The sequence below is a fragment of the Onychostoma macrolepis genome, chromosome 19 (assembly GCF_012432095.1).
Source record: "Onychostoma macrolepis isolate SWU-2019 chromosome 19, ASM1243209v1, whole genome shotgun sequence".
Taxonomy (NCBI): Eukaryota; Metazoa; Chordata; class Actinopteri; order Cypriniformes; family Cyprinidae; genus Onychostoma; species Onychostoma macrolepis.
In genome coordinates, this window is record NC_081173.1 from 34,055,759 (window position 1) to 34,064,599 (window position 8,841).

At 33.9% G+C, this 8,841-nt stretch overlaps 1 long non-coding RNA gene across 1 annotated transcript; it reads right to left on the bottom strand.

Annotated features, from left to right (window-relative positions):
• Positions 1-691: 691 nt before the first annotated feature.
• On the bottom strand, positions 692-6,776 carry LOC131526063 (uncharacterized). Its single transcript, XR_009267372.1, has 7 exons — positions 6,638-6,776; positions 6,058-6,113; positions 5,279-5,358; positions 2,049-2,246; positions 1,759-1,955; positions 1,173-1,311; positions 692-1,088 (listed from the first exon to the last, which is right to left on the bottom strand). It is a non-coding gene; the product is annotated as an uncharacterized LOC131526063 (long non-coding RNA).
• Positions 6,777-8,841: the final 2,065 nt, after the last annotated feature.

The window sequence follows — 8,841 nt, forward strand, 5'->3', positions numbered from 1 at the left end:
GATAATGCAATCTTAACCTTTTAGTGCCTATTTACTTTTAAAAGTCTCTCAAATTAATTTTAAAACTGATGGATCAAACTCTATATTTTATGTGAGCAAAATAAAAAAAAAACTAATCAATCAATGAGGATGCTCTGAATGAAATCAGTTACGGAAATCACTAAATGCTGGTGATTTCTTTATAGAAATCTAACCATCAACACCCAAATGCCATAACTACCATGTCTTAACAAACACACGGTTATAGCAGCCAAAGTAATTATAATGTTTTAAGTCAAGGGCCAAGAGCCCAACTAAGCAAACACTGACCTCGATAATGGTAATTCAAACAAAACTAAAGCATCAACATCTAAAGTCAATCTGGTTAGTAACGTGTGACGCTGGTGATGCTGTTTATGGAGTTGTTTAATCATCCTCTGCTGAGATCTTGAGATATTTAATTGCTTTTATCTAGTGTTGATTTCATCTGAGGCTGTGGCTGAAGTCAGCTGTAGTTCTTGTATTTCTGCTCGTCTCGTCTCTTTTTTTCTGTTCTTCTTTCTCTTTCTTTCAATGGTTCAGTTTGTTAACAGCAGGTGTTCTTCACTAATGCTCAATCATCACTCAATTACTAAACTAATTATCTCATTAACTTTAACACTGCTTCAGTGTTACTTTTTTAACACTCTGAGTGTGGATTATATATACACTGGGAGTGTTGATTTAACACTGGAGGTTTTACTGTGTACATATCACTACTGCAGCCTTGTGTCCACAATGATGGCAAACCCCCTCCTTGGGCTTCTCAGATGACAACATATTGTTCACCATAAAGGGTCTCATTACTGTCCAATTCTCCAGAGAGGTAGTTTGCCTTTTCCTCCAGTCTGAGGAGAAAGGTTGTTCAGCACCACTTCCCAAGAGGTCTCGGACATCTTGAATGAGGGAGTCTGAAAATGAAGAAGGCAATGGTAAATCTGAGCAGTTACCACATAACAAATGAGGAAACAAGTATTAAGGGAAAAAAACAAAATTTTCGATGATCACAGTGTCTTCAGTTGTGCTGGTAGATGGAGCACAGCACACACTTTTAACGCTTGCTGAAGAAACTGCAAAAATATAAATATCCATTTAGAACTTGCTTAATGAATAATGAATGCAAGTAATGATGAAAAAACAAACAAAAAAACAACCAGAAGCTGAATCTCGCTTTCGGTTCTCCCCAGCTCTACATCTTTTTGGCAAAGGTTGTCCATCTTTGTCCTCATCAAGCCAAACACACAGCTTTGTGGATTGTTTTGACCCTCCTTTAGCTTGTCCATGCTGATCCACCTAAATAAACAATTGAGCCACAGAATAAACCACCACCCACCAAGGTTATCGCCACCTATAAACATCTCATTATAAAACCAATGTTATAATATTACATTGTAAAAATTCAGTCTAACAGTTGTGGTCCTGTACTGTACTGACAGATCTAGAAAACCCGTTCTACATTAAAAAATAGAAAAGAAAGTGAAACATTTATCAGAATATTGAATTAAACTCTCACTGGCTCTAACGTGTGAACTCAGCTCAGCACTATACATATTTATTTATTTATTTTAAAAGACATTGAACCAGGTACTGTATAGTTGCACTTTGTTTGGAGTGTTGCAGTTTTGCACCTTGATACTTCTTCCCTGCTATACCTCAGAGTCTATTATGGTCTTAGACCTTGTAATTAGCATGTAATTAGTGTGCTTTTTCCACCACTGAGATAACGTTAATGTTATTTACCTTGCACTCATCCAGGAACGCATCAACCAGGAATATGGCATCTTGGGGGTCAAGGTGATTCATTTTCAGCTTGGTCAAGTTATTTTTCCACGCTTCCTTTTCCTCCTTGTTTAACTTTTCCTGCTTCTTTTCCCTCGTTTCTTCTTTTTCCTCTACTTCTTCTTCTTCTTCTTCATGGGGCCTTGACGTGTCAACACCTAACACCCATCAATGAGACCACACAGGAAGTTAAATGCACGGAGGTTCCGGTAGATGTCAAAATTAAAAACAGCGGACTGATCATAACTCACTTTGTCAACATTAGTTTCTCCCGCTGCCATGGATTAATGTGTTGATCAGCAAATCAACCTCAGACACAACGCATATAGTGGGCGAGGGTTTGATCCGTCAGACGGAGCAAAATCATCCATCCATCCATCCACCGATAACAGCGTCCATAGCAACCAAAACGTTGCAGTTTCACATTATTCTGGCGAGATCTGAAAAATCTTCACAACAACGAGCAAGCGAGTGATTGTGTACATTCACTCAGTGAATATTATGAAAATAAAATATATATTTCTCGCTAGAAATGTAATCAAAACTTATTTTATGCAGAAACTAACTCAAAATATTGATTTTTTCACAAAAAATGAGAGAAATGTCCGCCATGTTTTTTGTTCTCACGGCCGGAATCTTGAAAGTCACGTGACTTGGACGTAAAACAATAGGAAAAGAATAGGCAAAAAAAACGTAACAGTCATACAATTCAAGGGCCGTTATTGTAACCCCTCTACGTTTTGCACTTTGGACCAACGTACACTGTAAAAAATTGCTGTAAAATTTACAGTAAGTTACTGGCAATTTTGGTTGCCAGTAAGACTGTAAATTTACAAGAGTACTGTAAATCAATAATTACAATTGTACTGTAAAAATACAGCAAACTCTTGCATGCTGTAAAATTGTTGTGATGGTGTGTAAACATTTGGTAAACTTATTTCATTTGATTCTACTAAGAAGGAACATTTCTTAATATAAAACTGCAAACACTTAATTTATAATAGTAAAGTTACTAAAAACATGACTTTAACTCAAATCGTTGCAGTTTATCATCAGCTATAGCACACATGCATGTGGTAAAGCACTTAACAAAGAGATCATCACTGTATCAGCAACTCCACAGTTACTGTCTTTAAATAAAGCAGCAGAACATCAGTGTTTGTGGCTCATCATTGACTGAAGCACAGGCTCTACTCTCCACCACAATGGTGATCCACAAAACTAAATTAAACTAACAGATCTCTCTTGTGCAAAATAATACAGTTCAGTTAAATATTTACTCTCCTTATAGATAACACCTGCTATTAACAAGCAGAATCACTGAATGAAAGAGAAACAAGAACTACAACTGACTTCAGCCACAGCCTTAGATGAACTCAACTGAAATACAAGACATCATTAAATCTCTCAAGATCTGATTAAACAACTCCACAAACAGCATTACCAGCTTCACACATTACAATTTGACTTTATTTCTGTCATATGTCTATAAAAATTATTTGAGAATTAACAGAAGTTTATTTGTTTTATTGAAAACGTTTAGTTTGACCTCACCATTGTGGCAGTCAGGGTTTGCTTTAGTTGGGCTCTTGACCATCAAATTTTAATCTTAGCTTTTTTCTGGCTGCTGTAATTGTGTTTGTGGAACACATTTGTTATAGCAAGAAAATCCAGAAAGATTTGTGATTACGTGCTTTTGATTGATTATATAATCATTATCTAGTGGCCTGATTCACTGATCTCACTCACAGACTGATCTTTATAGACATGGTGTGGATATCTTTTTTGTTTGTGTTGTTTACAGCTGCTATATGACCCTGAATGAGACGACAAACTGCTACTGAAAAATAAAAATAAAATGTCTTATGCACAAAACTTTTAGTACTACAGCAGCAATTAGACACACACAGACATCAAGAATCAGTGTATGAATCTCAACAATGGTGACAATCAACAAAATAAATAAACAGATCAACTCTGAACATCACAAAACATGCTACTAAAATTCAATACAAAAAAATAAAAAATAAAAGCACATAGTAAGAATTAAAGACGATAAGTGGACAATTCAGCAGCATAATTTATTCATGCCGCAATGCATGCTGGGATTCATGGGTGAGTTTTGTACTGTGCTGGTATCCAGCATGAATTGCAGCATTAAGCTTTTGTCACCATTGTTGAGATTCATACACTGATTCTTGATGTCTGTGTGTGTCTAATTGCTGCCGTAGTACTAAAAGTTTTGTGCATAAGACATTTATAAAATTTTTCAGTAGCAGTTTGTCATCTCATTCAGGGTCATATAGCAGCTGTAAAAAATACCAAATTAACAAACAAAAAAATCCACACCATGTCTTTAAAGATCAGTCTCTGAATGAGATAAGTGAATCAAACCACTAGATAATGATTATATCATTATAAATAGTCAATCAGAAGCACGTAATCCCAATTTTTTCTGGTGTTTTTGCTATAACAAATGTGTTCCACAAACACAATTACAGCAGCCGGAAAAAAGCTAAGATTAAAATTTGATGGTCAAGAGCCCAACTAAAGCAAACCCTGACCGCCACAATGGTGAGGTCAAACTAAACGTTTTCAATAAAACAAATAAACTTCTGTTAATTCTCAAATAATTTTTATAGACATATGACAGAAATAAAGTCAAATTGTAATGTGTGAAGCTGGTAATGCTGTTTGTGGAGTTGTTTAATCAGATCTTGAGAGATTTAATGATGTCTTGTATTTCAGTTGAGTTCATCTAAGGCTGTGTCTGAAGTCAGTTGTAGTTCTTGTTTCTCTTTCATTCAGTGATTCTGTTTGTTAACAGCAGGTGTTATCTGCAAGGAGAGTAAATATCTAACTGAACTGTATTATTTTGCACAAGAGAGATCTGTTATGTAGTTTTGTGGGTCACCATTGTGGTGGAGAGTAGAGCCTGTGCTTCAGTCAATGATGAGCCACAAACACTGATGTTCTGCTGCTTAATTTAAAGACGGTAACTGTAGAGTTGCTGATACAGTGATGATCTCTTTGTTAAGTGCTTTACCGCATGCATGTGTGCTATAGCTGATGATAAACTGCAACGATTTGAGTTAAAGTCATGTGTTTAGTAACTTTACTATTATAAATTTAATGTTTGCAGTTTTATATTAAGAAATGTTCCTTCTTAGTAGAATCAAATGAAATAAGTTTACCAAATGTTTACACACCATCACAACATTTTTACAGCATGCATGAGTTTGCTGTATTTTTACAGTACAATTGTAATTATTGATTTACAGTACTCTTGTAAATTTACAGTCTTACTGGCAACCAAAATTGCCAGTAACTTACTGTAAATTTTACAGCAATTTTTTACAGTGTAGTCAGGGTACGTTTTTATATGAGACTGGGTTGAAATACTCGTCCACTACATTCTTCAGTCACACACAGGGATGTTTTTTGACCGACTGTTTAAACGAATATCAGAAATCTTTTTGACCTCAAATTCACATGGCAGTGTGATGTTTTCTCCTTTTTTTCCTGACACCGGTATAGTTCTGGTTCCTACAGGCAGGGTTCCTGCAAATACAGATTCATTCAATACAAAGAATCAATACTGAAAAATACATGTGGTGTTTCTCTCTATTCTCTGTAATCAGTTTCATCATAAAATATTAGGAGAGTTATCTCAGTCGACTGGATTCACTTTTGCTAAAGACGTTTCACTATCCAGGTGTCTTCAGCAATTGTGAACTGATGCCGTTTCTTCAATATTTAACATCAGAAATGCCTGTAAGGTTTAAGGTTCGAGTCATGGGCTATTTCTCATGAAAATGAAATTATGCAATATGCAGAAACACTACAGTATGAAAATGTGTCTAATGTGTCCCTGTTGATTGTTTCCACTTTCATCAGTTCAGAACCGTTCATCTCATGAGTCAGTTTTGTGTCTTGTTGGTCTTTCAGAGTCACAAACAGGCCTCATTCATGACAAACAAAGCTAAAGCTAAAGCACAAGCTTCAGTGCAGCTGAAGTGAATTCGGCAACATCCCAGACCAAACAATATTTATTAATAGATTAATTAATAACTGCATAGATAAGTCAGTGATGTAATAGTGTGTGATGATTTAACATGCTGAGAAAATTCTACCATCAAACCATAAATATCAACACAATATCTTAACTTACCAGAAGAGAAACAATTGACTAGAATAACTCTACCTGCAACTAAAAGTCAAAAGGTTACACCATTTATAAGAAATAAAAATGACACTGACCGCTCTGATAGATGAAGCAAAACAGCAGCAGAAGAAGAAGATTCAAGCATCTGAACCTGATGAGAAAACAGACAGCTGTTATGAGACAAATACAGACACACATCACAAAGAGATTAATACAGCAATAAAATACTTTTCTGAGTGATGAAATGCTACATAACTGACCACAGCCAAAACCTTTAGATTCAATTTTATTTAAGGATTTACCACATGTGGGTCTCATACGAAACATCAAACTATAATCTGAATCTTTGGTTTTATGCATTTTATAGATGTTCAGTGTAATCATCCACCTCAACATGATCCGTCAAACCCAAATGTTTAATGAACACAAACAGTTATAGAAATTCAGTAACCTGCTACCAAGAAATCATTTGATTATAATGAGTAAACAGTGTAGAAAAATTCAATAATTACATTAATAAAAAAATATCAACTTAATCTTTGTTCATCAGCATAATGACATTTACTTAGCATCATTAGCATGTTAGCAGGAACCCTTTCCACAAATAAACAAACAAAACTATATGTATAATAACACAAAAACACACAAGCTTTATGTGAAAGGATAAAAACTTACATTGTAAAAGTTCTGCGCGAGTTTTACATTATGGTTGTCTAAATTGATAAACTACATGTTTAGCGAGATTTAAGTAAAAACAAAACCAAAAGTATAATTCACAGCTGAGAGCTTCAGAGAGTTTCAGAGACAAAATGGTTGGAGTCTCAAGGATGAGTAGGATTGGTCTTTATTGCCCTCTGCTGGTTATTCTATCAAAGCAGATTGAGCTGTGAGGAGATGTGTGTGTGTGTGTGTGTGTGTGTGTGTGTGTGTGTGTGTGTGTGTGTGTGCAGATTTGAGAGTCCAGACACAGTCCAGATACAGCCAGATGGGTCAATATCACTAAAAAGTGCCTTTGAGACTTCACAATTTCCAAAATAAAAATATGAGATTTTCTATTAAACTTCATATTTGTTTTGTTAAGGAGACTGTAGGCTGTTAGAATTGCATATTGGTCAAGCTCCTGCACTTTTTATAAAATAACTGCAAGCAGACAATTTTCTAGTAAACCACAAAATATGTCCACCCTGTCATGGACAAACTCAAAGTAGAGTATATACATTTTCATTACATAGTGATTATAAAATGTAGATTTTCAGAAAGATATTTTGTCCCTTTCTCAGCAATAAATTTTACTTAGTGTGAAAAGTCTTTTGAAAAATTGAAATTACTGCAACATATCTGCATCCCTATAAAATATGCGAAAGTTGCACTTTCTTTTCTAAATAAAATCAAACGACAAAGATATCCGGTCAAACTTTCAATGAATACTAACTGGCCCTCATTTCTTTATAAAGAAAACCCACAAAAGGTTTTGCTAACTTGTTTAAATAATTTGTTAATTTTCATAAAAGATGAAGATGACAGGGTGGACAACAAGATGACAGGGTGGACCTTGGCATGACAGGGTGGACAAATGCATTAACGGATGAAGAGAATAAACAACAGATAAACAACAGGAACAACAAGAAACCCTTAAATAATATAAAGAATGATTTCAGAAATATATATCCTACACTGCAATTGTATATTGATTTAAAAGGGCATTTTACATTTATAAGGCCATTTTTTTTCTCACCTTATTAGATGTATGCATCATATTTTGTCAAATTCTTACATTTGAATCAATAATTTAAATTAGAATAGTAAGACACTATGGGGCTGTTCCAAATCAAATTAAATCATTATATATATACATATACTGTATATATTAGTGCTGTCAAATGATTAATCACGATTAATTGCATCCAAAATAAAAGTTTTTGTTTACATAATGTATGTATGTGTACTGTGTATATTTATTATGTATATAAATACACACATGCATGTATATATTTCAGAAAAATATGTTATGTTTATATATTATATTTATTTATAATATAAATTATATGAATATAAAAATAGACATGTAAATACTTTTAAAATATATACTGTATGTGTGTATTTATATATAAATAATAAATATACACAGAACACACATATTTTATGCAAACAAAAACATAAGAACCTTTATTTTGGATGTGATTATTCAAGATTAATCGTTTGACAGCACTAATATATATATATATATATATATATATATATATAATATTAATTTACACAGACTGTATACACTGCACTTAGAATTGCATAAATAGTGCTATGAGATTAATGGGTTTTAAATGGGTATTAATGGGTTTTAAAAAATTTAATATTAAATTATGAAAGTAATGAAAAATGAAGTTATACTCTAAATATGAAACTAAAGCCACTCACTAGATTTGTTAAAAACACGGATTCATTCAGTAACGAAACCGCTTTGTGTTGCTCAGAGATGCACAACAGTTTCACTGTGGATATTTTGGAACTATTTTCTTTGGAGAAATAGAACAAAAACAGATAATATTGACAGTATTGTGTTTAAAATGTAACTATTGTTTTTTGTTGTTGTTTATTGAACTGATGTATAAAGTCAAATTTGCAATCGAGCAGATATTCAGGAAAATGGCACTTTTGCTTTGGGCATTTTGCCCACTTATCTTGAATTTTAGGTACATTCTAGCCGTATTCTAACAGGCTACATCACAGTGAGTCGTTGCCTTCCATCATGTTCATCACTATGCAACTGCATGCAGTGTAAAATAGCATACAGTTCTGGGCTGGGGTGCATTAAATGCATTTATCAATTCAACCTTTTTTCCCCATAATTAATCACACCAATTTAACATGTTAAATTAATAGCC